Consider the following 23,120-nt stretch of genomic DNA (forward strand, 5'->3'; position numbering starts at 1 on the left):
GGTGGGAACGTACTGCTCAGCTGGGGACAGTGAACAGCATCCTGATGGGCAAACCACAGAAGTCAGACAGAGACTTTCTAATGGTATCAGCCCAAATAATTTCTACATTTCCTTATTATCATTCCTTTAAGTTCTGGTATGAAATTACAGTAAGAGATGTATGATTTATCTCTTTCTATTTTTTTTTTTCCAGAGAGACTTCTAAAGAGCGTTCCGAAGGTCTTTCACTTTCCTGCATTGACTTATATGCCCACACTTATTCATTAGCTAGTTTCAGTGATGTAATAAGCATCATACCTGCACCATGAAAACCATAAAGCAAATAGTTTATTTCCCCATGTCTACATAATAGTAGATATTTGTGTCCCTTGAAGCCCATTTTATCATTGAAAATCTTCTTATTTTGTTAACTGTTCTGTCAAAGGAATGTTTGCTCTTAAAATGTCTAATCATTTCATTGTGAATGGGTTTGACATAAACATGCAAACTGATATTAAATGCTGTTTGAAAAAGAACAATGTGAGCTGGGTTTTCTGCTCATATAAATCCATGCTGCTCTTTCACTTCTGATACTTCACAGCATGTTCTCTCCTGTGGTTTCCAAACTGCTCTGTCAACACATTACTGTGTTTAGGGATTTTATGGTCACTACAGTTATGCAAGTTCTCTCCTTTGTAGGGCTTTGTCTGCTCTTCAGTGTGTTTTCAGTCACCTTTGTGTTTTCTTCTTGTTGCTGCTTGTGTTTGGAGGGAGTTTCTTTTGAATAACTGCAGAGTTGATTCCTTCTTTTCCATGGAGGTCCTCCTGGAGTAGGAATTTTTCATAGTCTTGAAGAACACACAGGATTTCCTGTGCAGGGATATTAGTGTTTTCCATTGTGGTTAGAACTGCCCACTGTTTTTTGGTTTTTTTTTTTTTGGAGTAGCTGTAGCTGTGTGTTGCCTCATGTCTATGTTTTGGTCCCACTTTCCAGGAAGTGAGATTGAAGTTTTCTTCAGCTGTTATGCACAGAAGGTCCTAAATTCTTGTTTCTAAATGCTGCAGTGAGATGAATAATATGTATTATGAATAGGCTATTAAGACTTAAGCTTGCACCAGTCACTGTGTATAAGATCCACTTACATGAATGAAATTACAAAAATTATGATTCTTTAGCAATAGAGCACTAAGAAACAGCTACTGACATGGTTGAGGTATTTTTTCTCATATCTTAATATTATTGTGAACTACTGCACCCACAACTAGCTACATTTCTCCACTGCCAGCTTCATTCCAGTGTGGGAATTTACTCTTCAGGTTTCCCATGCCCACTCTTAGTTAAATGTCTTATTTTACATAATTACTTTTCCAACTCCAAAGACATTTTGACTATTTCAAATATTTATAAGACTGACAACTTATTTTCAAGGACTATTTTAAACAGGCAGCCAGTAGTTTTTAACAGCCTTATTTCTGTGACATTCAGTATCTCATTTCAGATCTGGATAAAGCATGTATTATATATTTTTCTTTTCAAATATGTGTACATTAAAAATAATTTATTTGGATATATTAAAGCATTTTCTAAAGTGTCTACTTCTGAACGTTGCATTTTACCTCTGAACAGTCCACATCTACATGACCCCCCCCCCAAAAAAAGAAGAAAATGGAAAAAAAAAGCACTGTAAAAAACACAGAATCAACAATTTTGTTTTAATGCTGCAATATTAGTCAAATGCTAGAGAAGAAAAGTAAAAATGAATGTGGTTAATACTTCTTATGCCTACAATTCATTTTAGCTGGACTGATGTGAAAAATCAATCTATCTTGGTAGAAACACCAAAGGTCAAAGGTTCCCCAATTTAAAGACAGACATTACGTGACTGAAAAATATATTCAAAATTTTGTCTATGTAATGCTACCTCTGCTGTACTTCAGCTAAATGAAAACTAGGCAAATGAACATCATATTTAGAGAATAATGCTATCTCAGATAGGACACCATTTTAGCTCTTATTGTAATAGTACACCATTTCTCAGCAGCAAAAACTTTTAAGAATTAATCAGAGAAATACATATCCAATAGTCTAATAATTTTTCAGTGTGCATGATATGTATGGACTGAAAAAGTTGTTTTGCTCCTTTAGTATTCCAGTCAAAGGGCAGTTTTCCCTCTAAAAAGAAACATTCAGAACAATAGTCTAACAGTGAAACATCTTTTTTGCATAAGATAGCAGCTACTAAAATACAGGTAGTTCCACATGGAGAGAGATTGTTCAGATTTCCCACCATGATTCAACTCTTCCCTAGTAACAAAATCATCTTGCTTCTGGAGTTACAGTTATTCTGAGGGTCAAAATCCTTTCCAGTCAGAATGGTGTGTAGATTACACAATAATACATTTGCTACCCATACACCACATTTCCTTGGCTTCCTTCTCTGGAAGCGTGCAAGGGTCCCAAGAGTCATCATTCTGGGCAAATAGTGGGGTTTTTTTTTGTTTTGCTTTTTGTTCTGTTTTTTGGTAGATGCCCTTCTAGCTGACCAAGAGCCAGCAATGGTTCCTTGCAGCAAAGAAACCCAGTAGTGTTCCTCACCTGTGTTAGGCAGTGCATTGTCAGCGGGTCAAGGGAGGTGATCCTTCCACTCTACTCAGCATTGGTGAGATACATTTGGAGTTCTGGGTCCAGTTCTGGGCTCCCTGGTACACCAGAGTCATGGGCATACTGGAGTGAGCCCAGCAAAGGACCATGGAGATGATTAAGCGACTGGTGCATCTGTCATATGGAGAAAGGCTGAGAGAGCTGAGGCTGCTCAGCCTGCAGAAGAGAAGGCTTGGAAGGATCTTATCAATGCATATAAATACCTGATAAGAGAGTGTAAGGAAGATGGAGCCAGGCTTTTCTTGGTTGGCCAATGACAGGCCAAGAGGCAATGGGGACAAACTGAAATACAGGAAATTCCATTTAAACCTAAGAAAAACCTTTTTCACTGTAAGGGTGTTGCGTGAAGATCTCCATCCTTGGAGATATTCAAAACCCCACTCGATGCAGCTCTGAGCAATCTGCAGCCAGCACCGCTTTGGCTTAAGCTTCTTAGGATGACATTGATAAAGCTTGCAATGATCTGGAACTGCAACAAATCTCAGTCTTCATTGCCTTTAGGTACAGGAGTATCTTGTCCAGGCTTTGCCAAATATGAACGTAAAGAGCAGCTGCACTAGCAGAGTGAAGGTCTATTTAACCCAGAGTTGAACACTGGCCAAAAAAAGGATATGCAGAGAACAGTATAAAGCTGAACAAGCATACAGTACATCTACTAAAGAATATCTGCTTTCCCAGCATACCAATTTCCAACAGCTGGCTGGTCAGTGATTTACTCCTTTTTATTTAAGAGAAGTCCATAGATTTAATTCTAACTTCTCTAGTGGCCACTTCAGCTGCAGCCAACTTCAAGCACCCAGAACTTCCTGTGGCAAGGTGCCCCACAAGTTAAGTAAGCATGGTGGAATGAACCAGCCACCTCTGGGAGTCTGAGCACATTGAACTGTAGTGAGAGAGTGAGTAACCCAGTGATTGCTGAGCTGAGATTCTTTCTTAGCCTTATCAAATACAATATGACCACAAATGAACTTTTTTTCCTTGAACCTATAATGGTTTTGTCTTGTTGCGTCTCTCTTTCTTGCCTCATCTCTCTATTCTTCATTATACTAGTCCTCTTTTGAGCTTATTGTTTTTTCTGTTCCACCTTTTCTTCTGATTCCTCCTTGTAATTTTACAATAAGAACATCTTCAAATAATAATAGCTATCGAATTTTATTTTTCATTCAAAATCAGACAGAGGATGACTCATCAAAACATTTGACATTTTTTTGCTCCTCCTTTTGTTTTTCTTATTTAACAGATTTATTCTGAAAAGGATCTCAAGTTTAGAGTCCTCCCATTGAATGGGAACTTCACTGTAGTAAAAAGTACCTTACTCAGTTGCATTAGCAAAAACATATTTGCAAATAAGTGGAAACGAGGACAAAAAAAAAAAAAAAAAGATAATATAGTTACTTTTTACTGTTACCATGTAATTTGTTGCATCTAAACCACGTCAAGCTTTGTCTAACAGATACATCCGGCAATCTTCAGCTGGCATTCATCCTGGCTCTCAGTGTGTACCAGTGATTTGGTACTGCTTCTCAGATAGTCAGCCTGACATAACACTTCATGTCAGTCTTTCACTTTGTGCCTCTTTGAATACATGTCCTAAAAACCAGATTGACTCAATTGGAACAAAAAATATCCTGTAACAGACAACAATGGCCATCTGCTTGTCCAATATCATCACAGAATTTAACATACACAGTACTACCAAGGTATAATTAGTTTATTGAAATTCTTTATTTCTACAAATAGAAAATGCCAGAACTAACCTCACAGTCGTGTGCTTGCTGCTTTGATATACTAGTCAGAAAAATGAAAACTGATGGATTTGCTAAAGGTTTCTGTTAAAATAAGGAAAAAATGATTCCAACACCACCAGCCACCGTTGGAGGAGGCTCCTATGGGACCTGAAGGGTTTGTGGCAATCTGCAGACATTGCTCATATGTTCGCTTTTGGTTCTTTGTGGCAATTATATACACATACTAAAGGTCATGCTTTTGAGATGTCTTTACAGAGGTAGAAAATATGATGATTTTAAATGGTATGGACTATCTAACTATTCCAATGAGTTTTGGTCAGACAGGTGAAATCATTCAGGAAAGAAACCTTTGGTTAGAGCTTTATGATAGCCCTTCAGAGTTTGGAGGACCCACTCTCTGCAGAGCAGGGGCAAAGTACCTCCAAACACAGGAGCACTGGGGTCTCTAACATCAGAGACCTGAAATTATGTGAAACCAGGCCACTTCAGACAGAGGCATTTATTATGCCAGATTTTTGGCCCTAAAATATGAGGCTAGCCTCACCAAGTCCCACATACAATTAATGCAGACCAAAATGCACCCCATAGGGTTGCACAGGACCCCAACTCAGGGCCTTGCCCTTGACCCTCTGTGGAGAAGCCTCTCTGTCCCACAGGAAGGGCTGCTTTCATTTTGTTCCATCACTGGCTACCCACCTGGGCTGCATTTCCCTTCAAAGTGCCCTTCCCAAATGTGCCCCACTCCTGCCTGAGACTCTGCCATTCTCACCTTCCTCTCTGCAGAGCTGAAGAGACTGACCGAGCTGTGCTTGTGAGACTGCTGAGACTAACATCAAAGTAGCCACTTTCATGAACTGAAATGGTGAATGTGAATCACATTTGTCACCTTAGTTTTCTGTTCTTTGACTTCTGCTTATGTATGTGTGGCTGAGCATCTCACTTTCCATTCAAGAAACACAGTTTTTCTACGTTTAAGAAGAAAACCACTGATGAAGTTGCCAACTTGGGCTTACTTGACAAAGCCTTTAATGGCTTGTGAAAGTAATAGGTACCTGTGAGTAAAATCCATGGAAACGTAGCAAAACTTTGCAGTTGCAGCCTGGAAGGAAAAACATACTTGCTCTGCTTTGGAAGGATGGGGACATCAAAACTGCATCAGTTCCTGTGAGTGTAATGAAACACCCCAGGGGATTATCTGTATGACTTGACACCTAGAGGAAATGCTGGATAATTGCCACCCACAATTTTGAAACGATGGATGACTAACAAAATCAACTGCCTGTCAAAGAGACAGTTTAGTGGGAAGGATGATTCATATAAGAACAATATAACTTTTTCTTCTTTTTTACTTTTTTGGCCTACCTGAAGGTGGTAAAAAACAGGCAAAATAGTCACTAGTAACCAAAATAACCATGGGTCATTCCAATCTTTCTTGGCTGCTGGTTGTTTATACTCTTACAGGAAAGCACAGAAACTTTGTGAGTCCTTAGGTGAGAGTAACAAAAGCACAGTGCAAACACAGTGAGTGAGTGACTCCATGGTGTCTGATATTTTGCTTGGTTTGGTAAGGACCCATGTAATTTTAGGATGGCCACGTGCTTCCCGCTGTGTAACTTTATCTCACGTGGCAGAGTCTGCCTGTGTCACAACTGCTTATCGTATCTAGCCAGGATGAAGCACTGTTGTTTTGAAGAAGCCACTTTTGTGGTAGGTATGCAACAGCTACACCAACTCCTGTAGCTAAAACTGGAGTAAACTACTTAACTTGTTTTGAATAGCCTTCAAGCTGCATGAAAGAGCCCTCAGCAAAGGAGCACAAGTGTGGCTTGTCCGTGTAGGCAGCCCCTTGCCTAATCTTTTCCAGGAGTAGTGTCAATTCACGTCATTGACCTGAAGAAACCCCACCAGGTTCTTGTTGTAAAAAATTTGAAGTTTAACGCCTATGGCATGAACTGTTTCATTCAATATTGGCTTTGCCAACATTTCTAAATATTGGGGCCAAAAGCTGGAAACCTGTATCCATGCTGAGACACTGCAGTAAATTATAGACTCTGCTGAGAGGAGTTTCACTCAAAAAGTCAAGCCAAGAAAAATTCCCCCAACTAAAGAATCTATAAATGAGATGCCTAATCTAAGCTAATTGTCCAGGTGGGAGGAGTTGAATCCTGAGGTGCCCGTTTCTGTCTTGACTATAAAGTGAGCTTGCGTGACAAATTACATTGAACATCTAACCTGTAGCAGAGAGAAATCCCACTCAATCTGTCTAATTTGTAGGCATGGGGGTGCTTGGGGGATACATTTTAAAGTGCTGACTGCTGCATTTAGTAGCTGCTAGGCAATGATGGACAATAATATGTTTTGACCCATTCACAGTGATGTACCATGTTGAAGCAAACAATGTTCCCTCTGGTTTGTGGTCACAGCCACAAGATCAGTTGTATCTTTGACCCCTCCTATAATCTCATTTGGAGTAAAATTTTCAAGTAAGGAGCCCCCACCCACCCTTCTAGCAATGCAAGGTCAAAACCTGATCTTGTGCCAGCACACACAGACAAGCTGATGTTCATAAGAGACATTCTTTTAGGAGCCAGGGTCAATAAAAAATGCTGTATGTAATAATAGAAGGAGCACAATCAGAAGGCCGTAAGAGTCAATAAGGAATATTAAAATGGGAAAGGGCCTATACGACTCTTTGTTTTAAATATGCCCTTAAGATTTGTGTAGGTCCTACTTCTCCCAAGTGTGATCAGTCATGGCACACGGGGTTGTGCCTGTTTTTCCTGCAGATGCTCTGCAGATTCTCTGCTCACCCTCTGCTGGTTTTAAGGATGGAGGTTGTTTTGGTATCTGTGACAGTGCTAGGTTTACGGTTGTATTCAATTATCTTAGGGGTCTTTTCCAACCTAAATGACTCCATGATTCTATGATTCTATCCCCATACTTTGACCCATACAGCAGAAGAAAGATTTTACCCATGTTAAAGGCAATATTTCAGAGGCCTCAACACCTGTGAGCTCAGCTAAGCATCAGATTCCAGAGTACTCTTAAAATTACGTAAGATTGACTTAATTCTTTAATGTCTTTTAGTACACAACAGATTAAGAGGAAAAAACCCCATCGTATGCTACAACTATTATTGATATCTCCTACAGTTTTATTATGTTTTTTCCCTAGTCTCTGATCCCCAAATCCTGTATTTACTACCCCTTCCTCCAAGTGAAATATGCAATCATCTCATAATTCAATGAGAGGATGTGATTAGAATGGGAGTCTGAAAACTTCATTTCTACTGAATTTCAATTATCTGTGGTACACAACCAGATGCACACAACCTGTTATTGAATATGAAAACTCTATTCATTTCCCTCTCTCAAAATTATTTGCATCACACTCAGAAACCAGAAATCATCTTTTCAAATAGAAAAGTGGGTCTCTTCTAAATAGATGTTTTAATTTTGATGAAAAGCACTGAAGAACTACAGAAGTGAAACAGTCAGCACTATAAGATATAAAGCATCTTATTCAGAAGTTTCTATATTTTTAGTAAAGCAGAGAAGAGTTTCCATTAAAGTCAATTTGCATAAATTGCTTGCTGAGCAGATTGTTTCTCACTACTGACTATGGAAATAAAGATCCTCTGCAATTAAAGTATCCTGTTGCCAGCTATAGTAAAAATGTTAAGTACAGGGTTAAATCCACATTCTCAGATTACATCCATGTAAAGAATAGATTAAGAAATATTTTCAGTATTTAACCATGGGGTAAATGCTATGTTGATTCAAAGCTTGAAATTAAGATTTAACATCCCTGTTTTGAAGCTAGCTATAGTTAAAGCTTTATTAATATTTTTTACTTCCAGAACATTTAAGCTTATTTCTGTGAGCCTTAAACCATAACATTTCATTCTTGTATGCCTTTTATGTTAATCTAATTGTTTCTCATTATATACTTGCAAGAACCACTTAACTATATGGATAAATTTGTAGTTACCCCCAGTCTAATTTCAAGTATGGCATATGCAAATCCCACCTACCTGTTTGGCAGTGCAACCTGTTAGGTAAATTTAGGATGATGTGATATGGCAATTGCATAACAAGGAGTCAAGGTAGCATGACTGACAGGATTACTACATGCGAGGGAAGAATGACAGCGTTACAAATAACTGTCCTCAGTGTGTGGTTTGTGGTTGTTTCAGTCTATTTTAAATCGTTCAAGACTGAAGTGCAGTGAAGAAAAAAAGTGACACAGCTAAGATAGGAAAGCCCCTTTTAACTTTACTGTATCTCACCTTGAAAGGTCCCTGGCATTCAGAGTCTAGTACTCTTAAAGGAAATTGCAACTCAAGGAAAATTTGAGTGTTTATCTTGTCTAAGTTTAATTCCATTAGTGTAAGTCATATACATTTTTTAATGTGGCACAGAAAGTATTTCAGGATCTAATGGTGGATGTTTTCTGGTGCCAATATTTTTTTTTGTGCTTGAAGCAAAATTATCGGCTGAACGGTCCATTTATGAGGTCATTTCCATGGTAATGTTGTCATTCTTAATACAAAGTGGAAGGAACAGTGTTATTTCCAGCATCTACAGACTGATTACAGTAATAGACTCATGGGAAAAAAGGAGATTAGGGATTTGTCTCAAAACCAAAAGGCACTTTGACTAGGAAGGAACCATCAACAAGCCTGCATTTGCCTATTAAAATCAGACAGACCCTCAAACCCTCCGTATCATCCTCAGTTGTCACAAAACCAGTGGATCTTCTGCTTTAACCCAGGTGCACTTCTTGCCTAACGCCAACACCATTAACCCTGCTGCCTGTGACATCACAAGAAAACAGCATCATAGGAAAAAGCAGCGCTGTGGCCTAATCCTTATAAATCACCTAAATCAGCACCTTTCAGCTGCGGGCTGTAGAAGGGGCATATATACGGGTTGTGTAAGGTCAGACATTTTCTCACTCTTTAGCAAACTGCTGGGTAAGATCTCGTGTTCCAGAGTAACAGGACCTCTCAGGTACACTGGAAGCCTTTCCAGATGCTTGAGAGATAACAGGTTCTGGGCCATTTTGTCAAGTCAGAACAGATCTCTTCCCTTTCTCTTGCCCTTGGGTCCTGGTGATGCTGAAACCAGCAGAAATGTGCATATAAACCAAGGATATACAGTTGCACAGTGTAGGCTGCAGGAAGTAGTTCAACTTCCCTTGAAGTCAGATAAAAGTGAACAGGAAGGATGCAAGCTCTACCCCAGGTAGCCATAACTACCCTTTTTCTCCTTTGGGATGTATCCAGTGATATTAGCTGATACTAACCTGCTGGGCTGAATCTCTCCCATAGCTACAGTCCAGAAATATATATTTGGTGCAGTAGAAGCAGAACAAAACAAGTACGAGAAACTAGTTTTTAAAAAAGGAATCAGAAAAAGCACAGGGAGCACAAAAGAAAACTGTTTTTTTCAGCCTGCAGTGCCACTCTAAAGTGTGGTGAGCCCATGGGAGCCTACCCCCACCCCATCTGGGAAAAGGCCATGGACCTCAGAGCCATGAGCAGATTTGATGAGAGGGGCTGTTTGGTCCTGCCCATGGCGCTGCTCCCAGTGGGCTGATGCAGGGACTCTCCTTGGTGAAGCCCCTTCTCATTTGGTACTCAGCTAGCCCTAGAGGGTAGTCAAGGGCAAGCTACTTTCCTATGCCACTGTATGAGGGACACTGGCATGGGCAGCTTGAATTGAAAACAGCTCCCCTTGAATATAGGAGATCTAATCATGGAAGTGCTTTATTTTCAATAGAGAAATTAGGTGGAGCTCTGGAAGAGGACAATCAAACACTGTATACTGCTTGCATTTGTGGTTTGAAGATAATAAAGAGCTTTCCTTGTTTACTGTTCAGAACAGCTTCTTGGAGTGTGTTTCAGTGCACTGGGAGCCAGCTGGCTGATGCATTGTAATGGTATGGCATGGATGGAAGTAGACGTATGACACCAGTTATATTATGATGTGCAAGTATGCATCCGAATGCACTCTGTATGGAGCAGAAACACCATTTTCTAGCAAAAGACACTATCAGACTGAAGTATTTCACTGATATAATTTGCTAGGGTTTAAGGATCTATCAGTTAACTTCAGATTCTGACCGTACAATGCCCCACGTATTTTTACATCTTCCCTAAATAGCTTTCAGGCACTTTCTCTGCTAGTTACTGTATTTCCCAGACTGAATTATATTACACTGATCACTGATTACTTGGGGGCTTTCACCCCCTCAGGGAAAACCATTGTTTGAACAGCTTCAACATGTAAAAATGAAAGTGAAGTTAAATAGTTCATCTTTTATTAGAACATAGTTGTATGATTTAAAAACAACAACTATGGATCATGTTAAAATAGATTAATAGGTGACTTCCAGAACTCTTATCAAGTGAAGGATGATGCAGATGAGTGCGACTTTTTCATTTCATTCAGGGCTTATAGTTTTGCCAAAATGTGGGTAAAGTTTGTGAAGTTCTGATTTGTACAAGTTTCAGTCAAAATTCTCAGTTCTGATTTTGTTTGACAAGTTTCCTTTTGACATGCAAAAGATAGGAAAGTATGGGGATCACACACTTTCATTTAGTATTTTAATTGCTGAGTCTAAATTTGGCAGTGTCTCCACCTTAATGGAACTTAATGGTGCTGTAATTGCTTGGTGGTGTCATGGAAAATCAATTCCTGATTATGTTCAGGAATAGCACTTTCATGTCTCAACTGAATTCAAACACACAGACATTCTTGACAGTGGAGAAATATGCCACGAAACACCTCTTCATCAGCCCTGATGATAAACAGTGGCACTAATGTCTTGATAACAACTTTGGTCTTTTTTGCAACAAATATTTTCTTTATACTTTAGCACATTTAATTAAACTGCCCTCTGGGGCCTACGGAGTAATTTTATGTTTATATTAGAGTAATTAGCCTGCATATAGTATTAAAAATTATATGTGCTTGAGAAACCCTTATCTTTATTATAGTGAATGTAAATCATATTGTTTTCTTTTAACCAGAGTGATTGCTTATGAAACCAACTGCTCTAAATTGAAGTTGTTCTTTCCAGAGGAATTGTCCCAGAGCAAAGGCACAGATTTGCTTCACAGTTGAGGAAGGCAGTGAATGTTAAAGTTCACAGCTACCAAGAGACCTCTGATTAAGAATAGCTCGAAAGTGATGTTTACACACAGAGTCATACATTTGGTGGCTTGCGTTGGGGCATTGTGCTGAATCAAAACATCCTCAAATGCAGTCAGAAAATGGTTCAACCATCTAAAAACAGCCTGAAATCTGAGCCATGCAACATTAGTGATGCCCTTGGTGTTACACTGACATTTGTAAATCAGCTTCGCTGGTGGCTGGGACACGCAGGTTCACGTGGGGTCCCTAAGACAGTTCATATGGGAGAGTCTCACAGGCTGCCTCCTTCCCAGATACCAGATCATTTCTTTAAAAATCACAATGTGTGGTGTTGCTGTAGTCCTCTGAACTGACTTAGCTGGCAACAGGGATGAGCTGCATTCATAACATGGGAACTGACGTCACACTGTTGTCGTAGCTGGCCTCTGGGAAAGCTGACCATTTGGCAGGTCAGCCAAGCAAGGCTTAATGCAGCAGGTGTTTTGGTGAAGAATTAAGAAGCAGGTAGAGGGGGAAAGTCTGGGGGTGAAGACCAGTCTGGTATGCAAGTGCTTGGTTAGGAATAAAAGGATACCAAAACACAAAGCTGGCCATTGCAGTGCAGAAGAAGGGATGTTACTGGTGGAAATCCTGTCTCAGATGAAGTCAGTGGAAACGCTTCAGCAGGCTGCAACACAAAACCTGTACAGCTGTAAATACATTAACAAAATGTAGATCTGGCATGTTTGTCAAAAAGTGTTAGGTGGAAAGGAGGACTGCCAGTGTCCCTTAGGCTGTTGTTACCAGAACACATTCTCAGCAAAATCTGATGTCTCAGTGTAACCTGAACACCTTCTGGCCCTGGGGTCTGTAAAAGCCACAGGCTTGGGCTCTCCGCTTATCTACAGTTACTACTCTTATAAAAAAAAATCAGCCACTGAAATTAGAGGTCAAGAAGGAGAAAAAATAGGTAGAAATCTAGTTTCCTTTTTCTTGTTTCTCTCTTTACATGCCAGGAACCAGACATCTGTAGGCCAGGTCAGTTCCTCATATGAGTAAAGTGTTGGAAGCAGCTGTGATCCTGAAACTACTTTTAAAAGACAAAGCAAAGCTGGCATTGCGAGTGTCAAAATGTGCAGTTCTGACATGATTTTTCTTGGTGACATGTCTGCAGAAAAGGGCGATAAAAGATGGAAAAGAACACAAAATTGTGTGGGAAATGCTTCATGTCTGCCTCTCGTGTGGCGTTCTAGAGATGTGTTTGCTCATTTTGATAAGCCTAGCAACTGAGTTCATGTGCCTCACGTGTTGAACTAAAGAGCTAGAGCTGATCAAATACACCAAGCTGAAACTGTCACTTCTCATGAAGCCAGCTGACAAAGACCCATTCTGGTGTGATGATCTGGGAGTCTTTTAGCACTCCCTGTTGGAAGTCTGCTGTTTGACTTCTTGTTGAAATATCTTTATTGTCTTATCTTTTCTAAATGCAACTTTTTGTTCTTCATGGGATGTTATCTGTCAATCATTCGAACTCCCTCCTGCTCTGGTAATTAGATAGTTTTTGATCAGAGGCCAAGAAATAAAAAGGTGAGCCCTGCTGTGAACTGAAAAGAGGAAGCTAAAGGGAATTACAGATGAGAGTTGTAGACCCAGCTCTCAGCTGCCTATGATGGGTCTAGCTTCAGTGCTAATAGACATTTTCAGCCTACACTGACCCCTAAGCTGGGGTGGAAATACATGGGAGCTAATTTTATCCCTGTGTTAAGAAGCACTATAGAATATCATTCAGATGGTCTCTGAAAAGATCTAGAAGATGTAACTTTCTAGTATTCATCCTTTGGCTCTTTAACATGAAAATGGTCTGCCTCTGACTACTCTGCCACCAACATCTTTCTTCTTGTGCATCAGTATGTTTAATCCCATTGCAGCCCAGGCATCAGAATCACAGCATGATGTCCAGCATCTGTCAGGCTTGACTTTGGTCAAAATAAAGAAAGATCATAGAAATGAGGTAAATAGGTTTAGTCCTTTTGACTGAATTGCAGTCAAGTGCTTTGATTTAAGCTTAAGGCCTTCAATTGCAAATTTAGCTGCATCATTGAGAAATAGATGTCTCTAGATCCACGGGAGTCTGGGGGTCAGTTTCTTGTGCCAACAGAGTTTATTGAATTTTAAGGGCTAAATTTAGTCTTGGCCCAAATGGACATAATTGAAGTTACTCCAAAGAATGAAGGAAGAACATTTAATTTAAAATCAGGTTTTTAGCTGGAAGAAGAGAATTCTGACAGCTAAAAAATTTCTTCTGAAGACATAGATCACTCCTGGTTCTTATACCAAGTAGTGTTCAGAGCGTTTTCATTTATCACTGTTTCAGATTGTCAGGTATTCCAGATGAGAGGCAAAGGAAGGCCAGCTGATGAAAAATTATATTCTCTAATTCACTCAAATTATGTGTGTGTCTACAGAAGCATTTGAATATGCTTATTCTGCTCATTAGTTACATGTATTAATGCAAAACATCATGATAAACTGTACATTTATTCTGATCCTACTATCCACATTCAGTGGAGAAGGAACTCCTTCCCTGTAAAATCCCCTAGGGATTGATTAATTGGATGAAGTCCATTCACCTGGAATGAAATCTGGGAGATGCAATTACTTTGCAGATGGTGATTTGAGGTAAGAGTCACAGCCTTTTTAATTAGTTTTATGGTTTGTAATAACAACACCAAGACTGAGACACTGTGTGTCCTGTAGGATCCTCCTGCCTGGGTTTCTGTTTCTTAGGGGAGTGTGGAAAGTCCTTCCACTATCTTGTAGCACATTTCTAGTGCATGTTTTTTTTTTGAAGTAGAGGCAAATTAATTGTTACATTCTTGGACCACAGTGCATTAGTTGTGGAATCCATCTTTACCTCTTCTCACAGTAGAACTCATTCCTCCAAGAGCCAATTTAAGCCTGAAGAAGATCCTTTTATTCACACACCACAGCTGCTTCTCACTGTTGTCCCATTGTGGTGACAATGCCACTGTTCCTGCAGCATTTAATCCTAAAGAAAAGCAAAGCATAGGCTGGCTGTCCCTGTACTCTACTCTACTCTACTCTGCTCTACTCTGCTCTGCTCTGCTCTACCCTTCCCTACCCTACCCTACCCCAGCCCACTACTCCTTTGTTCTGCTCTATGCTACTCGACTCTTCTCTTGGATGCACTTCAGCTATTCTCTTTAATCTGAACACATTCTCAGCTTGAAACACACACCAAATCAACTTCCCTCTTTTTTTTTCTTTTTTTTTCATAATAATGAGGCATTTTCTCATTATATATATATAAGCTTTGTCACCACTGGAAAGAAAATTAAGATTTGAAAAAACGTCTGCAGGAGATCTGTCAGTCTGACTGGTTGTAGACAGCAGGCAAGGGTTAGTACAATCCTTTCTACAGACCTTGTAAGTCATTGGGAGAGTACATTGTAAAGCACCTGAGTTGTCAAGGCAAGAATAGCCTCCATTCCTGTTTTCTTATGCTCTCAGATGAATATGGGAGAAATAATGAGAAAGAAATAAGATGTTGTATATAGTGCAAAGCTTCTCCTCTTTCTACAGAAATGATAATAATTGAATAATTAGACCATTGCCTGCAATAACTTTGAGCTACAAAGAACTGTCAGTGTGAATACTCCTGTGTGGCTGTTGTCATTTACAAAAGATGCATTATAAAGATTCAGCAAATGCTTTTTTCTCGCCTACATCTGTATTACTAAAAGCAGTGGAAATTTCCTTAGAATGAGTAAACTCAGAAAAGTAATGGGGTTCCTCTCTGTGGGCTTGGTAACTTCTGATAATTTACCAAGTTGAAGCACTGTTTTGAAATTACTGTTGAGTAGAGATTCTAAATCTGGACCTACATTTTAATCACTAAAAAAAATTCAAAAGTGGACACATATTTTACTCCTACTTGTGTATGATTAACATTTATGTAGGGTTTGTCTACATAGCTGGAAAGTGTCAAGGATGCCAAAGAGCTTCTGTAGTGAATATTTGTTACATGAAGGACACCAACAGGGCTTGCTCTACTGAAGGTGATTGTCCTTGTAACTTACACCATTTGGAGATAGCTTCTGTCTAAAAAGAATTTAAATTAACATATCCTCTGCAATGAATGTTGATAACTGTTCATGTTTATGGAAGTTCCTTGATGTTAATTTTGAGAATGTATCAAAAAGAGCAAATTTAATATAAAAGAAAAGGTAAATGTATGATGTTGATTGCAAACTGCAGCTGGACAATTAATGGACAACCCATCAAATTCACATTTATGAACCCATCTCCTTGGATTTTACTGTAATCGAAGAAAATATATACTTCAGTTGTAGCCTAAATTTAAGAACATAGAAAAGCCCCTCCAACCCAAAATCAGCAACTCTTTCACCTTGACTGGACAAAACACCTTACTGGTATGTTGTTGGATTTTCTCTGTAGTGATTATTTAGCCTAATTCCTGTTATAACAAGTCATATCGAAAGTCTCAAACTAGAGCTGGATGGAAAGCCAATCATTCATTTCATAATGATTCCACAATTTGGAATATTTCCATTCTGAATCCCCAGTGAAATGAAAAGCTGAACAGAGTGGCAGAAGCTAAACTAAATCATTCCCTTGACAGAATGAAAATAATTCATTTCAGCTTTGATTTATGTCCTGCACTATAATATAATAGAATCCGAAGGTATAAAATGGCCTATTATTTTAAACAAAACTCCTAACTTTTTCAGTATGCTGTATTTCTTTATGTTCCTGGAGTGAATTTTTTGCAAAAATCAACTTGTTTATGCCAAAAAAAAAAAAAAAAAGTTTGCTTTCAGCAAACTTATTTTTAGTCAGTTGGTTAAAAGTTCTTTTCCGAAGAATGTAGTCCAGGAGGAAAATCTTTGTGTAAAAATTTAATTCATTAAAAATTTACCTCATCATTTAGCAATGTGGTGCATTGATTTTCTATCCTTTGATGTGGTAAGTAATTTATCTAATAGATTATGATTTTATCTAAGTTTGATTTCTCAAGGTTTTTGTTTTAAGCTAAGTTTTCTGGCAGAAAATTACTCAGAAACAGACAGCAGAACTGGCCATAATATTTGTATCATCGTCTTATTGATGCTGTTATTAATGTTGATATTTCCCATATATTATTTTTATTATTAATAATGTTAATAATAACAATAGCCATAAAACCAGCAATGGAATGTATCATCTGGACTTCTGGCCAATTCAATCTACTCCATATAAAGTAGTTTTTAAGTAATGATTAGATGAACAAAAGAAGTATTTAGAAGACCACCTGTTTTTTTCAAATCTTATCCAGACCTCTTGAGTCATCAAAATGGGTCCAGAAATATTATCAGAATATACTCCCAAGCATAGTTTGCAATCAATCTTGAACGTAGCATCACCAGTAAATTAGGAACTTTCTCATGATAGCATAACACTTCTGTTTCTAAGAATGCTGAGGGAGATAAGAAAGAATTTTGCAGTTAATGTTTTGAATATCTATAATGTACACACTTTAATAAAATACTTGGGCAAAAAAAGATTTTTATTTTATCAATATTCTACTTCTTTGATGACAGCTGAGTTGTAACAGCTGTTCGGTATGGTTAATTTTATTAAACACACTTCAAAAATACAATTGTTTTATAGAAAATTAAGAAACAAATAATGCTTAGAAAACTCATTGGGTTAATTGGTATTAAATTTGATTTTTAAAATACCTTTATTTCCTTCAATTTTGCCAATTTTTCCAAAGAGAAAGATGGAAAGTCCAAATGCAGAAGAAATAGCTTTGGTTTTCAATTTTCAGTTTTTTGCTTCTTAAAGAAAAAAATAAACCATGTATATCCGGAGACAAGCGTGTAAATACAGTCACATATCTTACAAAGCAGTATCAAAATATTCATTAAATTAGATCAGCACTGAAACAGAGACTCTTACAAGGAAAAACATTCACAAAGATCTTGCTATATTTGTTTGCCAGAATGAAAACTACCCCCCATACTTTACTTTAATTGGTCTCCAAACATGCATTTTCAGTTGAAAAACAACAAAACAACATATTTTTGATTTAAGAATTAATAAACCTGTGTGAGATGAGGAGAAAATTAAAGTATTTCATCAATAACAATAGAAGTTTATGAATCAAGCCTAGCACTGATGCATGTTAGGGTTCTGTTATCATTAGGTGAAAAAAATCTGTTATATATATACACTTCCTCTACATTTGGCTTTTTATTCCATAAAGCCATCTCATTTTTTCAGGCACCTCGCATAGGCTTAGGAGAAGCTGTGACACTGCATCTGTTTTTCAAGAGCTTAATGATAAAAAAAAATAATTCATTAAAAAACCTCATCTGCTTTTATCATTCAACACAGAAAGAGACTACGGGCAGGGAAAAACCCGATAGCCATTTGATGAAGTAATGGTATCCCTTCCCTTATTCTGGGCTCCAAGTCAGATAATGAAATGCACTGGAGGTAATCTGGTCCCCTGCCTAGCCTTGACTGGAGCTGAGACACCTGCCTGTGAGCTCTGTCTTAAATCACCAGGCAGAAGTGAGCCGAGCTGATTTGGAAGGCTGTGCTGCAGGATGAGGTTTGGGAGTCATCAAGGGTCTGCAATGCACTATGTCAGGACAGTAGGCATAAGCTTCTCCTGCCTGAGTGCTACAAGGTTTGCAGTCTCCATTTAACTACTCATGAAGACAGCCTGTTGCATGCAAGGCTCAAGTCTTGCCTCTTTTTGGGGACTAATAATCTAATGAAGCTTTTTGCAGTAATTAAGTTGTCCATCTGCAGACAGGCCGGTGGGAATCTTGCCACGCATTTATTACTGTGGCTTAGTGTAAGTACATACATAATGGCAAAAGTCTTAAAAGGGCAACCAACGCCTGTGGAAGTCAGCCACCACACCATCTCTGCTTCTCTCCAGGATGTGTGCAATCCCAGCTGTCATCCAGCTATGCTGGCACCATTCCCAGAAGAAATGGCTGGGGAAACTCCTAGCAGAAAGTGAGTCACGGACAGAGAGATTTTCTGGCAAGCAAGAAGAAGCAGGGGCTGAGAGGAAGACTGATAAGCTCTTGAGCAGTTTTGTGACCTCTCTCAATGGTTATTTGCTAGATTTTAACTGTTACCTCACAGCACTCAACTAGAACTAATACGCATGAATCTTCTGAAACAATAAATTAAATAGAAAAAAAGGCTTTTCTCAGAACATCTCTGATAAAGTTTTAATTCCTTAACATGTTAGAATTATGTAGGAAGTTTAACTTTCAGTAAGACACCAAAATCAAGCAATTTCAGCATTGAAGAGATAAAGACAGAATCTGGAAGGATGTATAATACCAGCAATAACATCTTACTTCTTGTCCTCATTTATCTTCATTGCCTATGTCACCAGTATATTTATCCCATTGTGTAACACCCTGTTATCTATATTATTACGGTCTGACACATGCCAAAGAATAACATGAGAGAGAAGAAAGTTTAAAAGCCTTATGCCTGGTTCTTAACCTTTTCCTTTTCTCTTATAGGGATGTTTAGGATACAGAGCATGTACCCCTTCCTCCTCTGTGGTTCAGCTCCTTCCTCCCCAACTATGAGCTTCCCCAGTGCATGCAATCTGTAACAACAGTTTTGCTTCTTCAGGCTTTCTTTGGCATCAGAAAGCCCTCTCCATGACCATCTCCTCTCTGCATGAGCCAAGCAGAAGCTCACTGTAACTTGCAGGAAAGAAAGAGGAAGGCAAAGGAGATGCAGAGCCAGGCTGTGAAAGCACAAGCAGACAAGAGGTCTTGCTCAGAGGGGTATCTCATGAGCACTTCAACCTTCCCTTAACACCAGAAACACAGACAAGTGCGCTACAGGCATTCAGAAATTACTTACCCAGGTATAAGAGCTTGTCACAAAGACTGCATTGTCCTCTGAGTGCTGAAAAGCTATGGCTAGGGGAGACCACCCTTGGTCCTTGCTCTCTAAACTTAATGGTGGTGTCACGGCCATTCCTCCTGCTCAATTTGAGTCAATTTGAGAAAACAGACAGTGGGAAATGGCTGTCAGCCTTGATGCTCAAAGCCATGCCATCTGCTCACCATCTTCCCACTTTAATGTGATTTGTCACTTATTTTCTTTGTAAGTCCAAGTCTTCTATTTCTATTCCCACTATTTCTACTTGTCTGTGAGTTTGAGTCTGTATTTTTGAAAAGAATAAATCCATGAGTGGCTTTATTTCAGCTGTCAGAGCTTTTATTGCAAAATATAAATAAAAAGTTCCAGAAAAGAACATTTTTTTCTTCTTTATAAGGTGAGACAAAGATGGGTTGAAACAGATCTCACCCACTGGAAGGCAGAGCCCACACAGTCATAATGATTCATTGAATCATCCACCGTACTTTCCTGAGAGAGTCTAGGACCTTCCAGCCACCCAAACGTGTATCCACCTACCACCTGCTTGGTTGGGAGCTAAATGTCTCTTTCCTAGATTCATGGAGTTATTTGGGCTGGAAAGGACCCTAAAGGTCACCTGGACCAGCCTCTGGGTCTGTGGCCTAAAGAGAGGCTTTTGCAGGGCAAGCAGCAGAGGATCATAAGGTCTTTGGAAGCAACAGTGGACTGTCAACACCACTAGTGATCATATTGACCGCAGGAGCAAGTTGCACTCTTGAAATTGAATGGAAGAGAAACAAAGGCAATACCAAAGAAAATACATCAAGAAAGAACTACAATGGGAAGCCAAATTGCAAGAAATAGCACTTTTCATCTCTATTCAAATCCAAGAGTAAAATGCAACAGAACCAGGATCCTTCAAGCTATCCTACCTCCTGGCCAGCCTGTTGCCAACTGTGTCATCATGTCTGTATGCGGTCCTCATCTACTCCTGCCATCTCAGGGTCTTGTCCAACAAAAACTGCTCCTTTCTTGTAAGCAGGTTACTGACTTCATCGAGGTCTGAGTGCCTCATTAAGTCCCAGATGAGACATTGGCTTGGGTCTTCACAGAGAGCTCAGAGAGGGCTAAAGCTGGTGGATTCAATACCAGCTGTTATAAGCTGGTGCAGATACAGCTGGGGATCCAACCTATAAGAGAAAATTGAACATAAAGGCAGTGAGATGTTGCTTTATTAGACCCAGTGCAGCTGAAAAGACACATAAAAAATAAAGACAGATCAAAGGGACAAAAAGTCTTTGAAACCAGATACTATAGAGCAAAACAAATATTATTCCGTTTGGGTGACCTGTAGCAATCAAATGAGCCACACACTTCACACCTTTAACCAGCCCGAACATTAATTGTCACTGCGTGATTTGGCAGATACAATCATCATGCTAATACCTTTTTAATTTTCTTATACAAGACCACAATTAAACTCCCTGTCTTTCTGAGCTGGACAGCATTCAGGGATCTTGCAAGAAGTACAAGGAAGGACATAGAATGATTGATGGAGTTCCTCATCCACATCCATGCTGTTCCTCTATGCCAGCTAATTTGAACGCAACTTTATGCAGTAGATAATGTAACTGACAAAATTACAGACAGTCTGCTTTGTTCTGTTATTTCAGTACCAAGCAAAACCACAGCCTTCTTTCCCTGGCTTTTGAAGCTCATAAAGATGTTGTCCATGCAGCTGAAAGTCACAGAGACCATATCAGTGTTTCAGCAGTGAAGCTATATAGGAGAATGAAACAGTACTTCCAGTCAAGTTGCGCAGATTTCATATTATCTATACTGTACAGTAGATATTCCTATATAGTGCTGTAGCAGGAGAGTCTGTGGGATAGATCCCTGGCGGTAAGCTCTTCCACCACCAAATACAATGCAACCAATGGAGGATGTGTAAGAGCTTGCTGACTGCACTGAGTAGTACCCAGATAAGCTCAAAAGGATTTTGGTTGATATAAACCCCTGTCCTAACCCTCCTCATATGAATGACTCCTCTGAAACCTATGGATCAACTCACTCCCTGGTAGCTCTGTTGATGATGATGTTTACTTTTGCTTCAGGATTATTTGTCTGGGATCCACAGACTTTCTTCTGCTCATTTAACAGGCACTATGTCTCCCCATTTCTTTTATTTAAAGAGTGCAAGTGGTGTTTTAAGCAGTTTTTTAAGAGTGCAAACTCACAGCCAGGGGCAGGCTTGTCTTTTACAGAGAGATGTCAACTGAAAAAGTGGTTAAACTGTCTGGAATTCGGTAATGGAGCATGAGGGAAACAATTTGTTAAAATCTTCTTTCCCAAAGCTGCAGCATGTCTGAATTTTTTTCTCCCCCCAAACCACTTGTTGATTTTAAATTAATTTCCTTTTTCTCTCCTACCAAGGCAAAGATGTGCAGAAGGGGCTGTGCCCCTTTGTGGCAGTTGGAGGGGGGTCCCCAGGAGCACCTGACAACCCTCGATGCCTCTTGCTACCTCCGGCTTCCTGGTGTGGGCGGCAATAGTAGTGCAGACCTTGGATGAACTCAGTGTCTCACCCCTGCTCTCTGCTATCAAGAGCAAAGCAGGGAAAGGTGTGTGTGGACAGGGCGGAGAGCACAACCTATTTTTTCCAAAGAACATTAATAGAAAACTCCTTTTATAAAAAAACCTCCACAACCTCTACATTTGGAAAATGCAATGTTCAGACCAATTCCCCAAGATGAATGATGTTAATTTGTGGCATTTTAAGGCACATTAAATGAAATAAGAGATGTTTGAGCGGATTTTTCTGGTTTCTCATCAGTCTTCTATGTGCTTTTGTACTAACTGGCAACACACTGAGTGTGGACGGGAAAAGCATTAGAAAACCTTTTGCAAAAGTCACACTGCCCCATGGGAGTAAAGATTGGGAGAAGAACGAGCCAAAGAATGAAAGAAAGGCAATGCACGGATTGATTTAAATTCAGAACCTGACCTGACACCCAATTAAAATTGAAGCTCAGATGTTAAGCAGAAATTATTCTATCTTATTTCAAGTATCCCATCAATACACTACAGGACAGAAATGCTGGAAATAGTGATATGAAAAGGAGTAATGGCTTTAAATGGAAAGAGGGGAGATTTAGATTAGATATTAGGAAGAAATTCTTTACTATGAGGGTGGTGAGACACTGGAACAGGTTGCCCAGAGAAGCTGTGGCTGCCCCATCCCTAGAAGTGTTCAAGACCATGGAGTTTTGAACAACATGGTCTAGTGGAAGGTGTCCCTGCAGGAGGGTTGGAACCAGATGATCCCTTCCAATCCAATCCATTCTATAAAACAGGAAGAAAACTACCTTCAGGCTTTAAATACAGTGAAATATTTATAACAGCACATCACTGGTGAACGCTGACATGAAAATGCTCTTGAAAAGTTGCTGTCAGAGAGAATAATTTAGGAAGCTGGAGTCGCAGGCAGTGCCAAAAAGCCTGAGCGTTGCAGGACCAAAGAGTACAGCCTGTACCTGAGAAAGTGACAGCTTTGTGGGTGGATGCTCTTAGAGATGCATGTGCCCTTGTGGAAGATGCTCATAATGCCAGCAGGCAAGGAAGTTACTGAACGCTGATGATGACTAAAGTTACGGGAGAAAG

This window comes from Strigops habroptila, chromosome 1, assembly GCF_004027225.2.
Source record: "Strigops habroptila isolate Jane chromosome 1, bStrHab1.2.pri, whole genome shotgun sequence".
Taxonomy (NCBI): Eukaryota; Metazoa; Chordata; class Aves; order Psittaciformes; family Psittacidae; genus Strigops; species Strigops habroptila.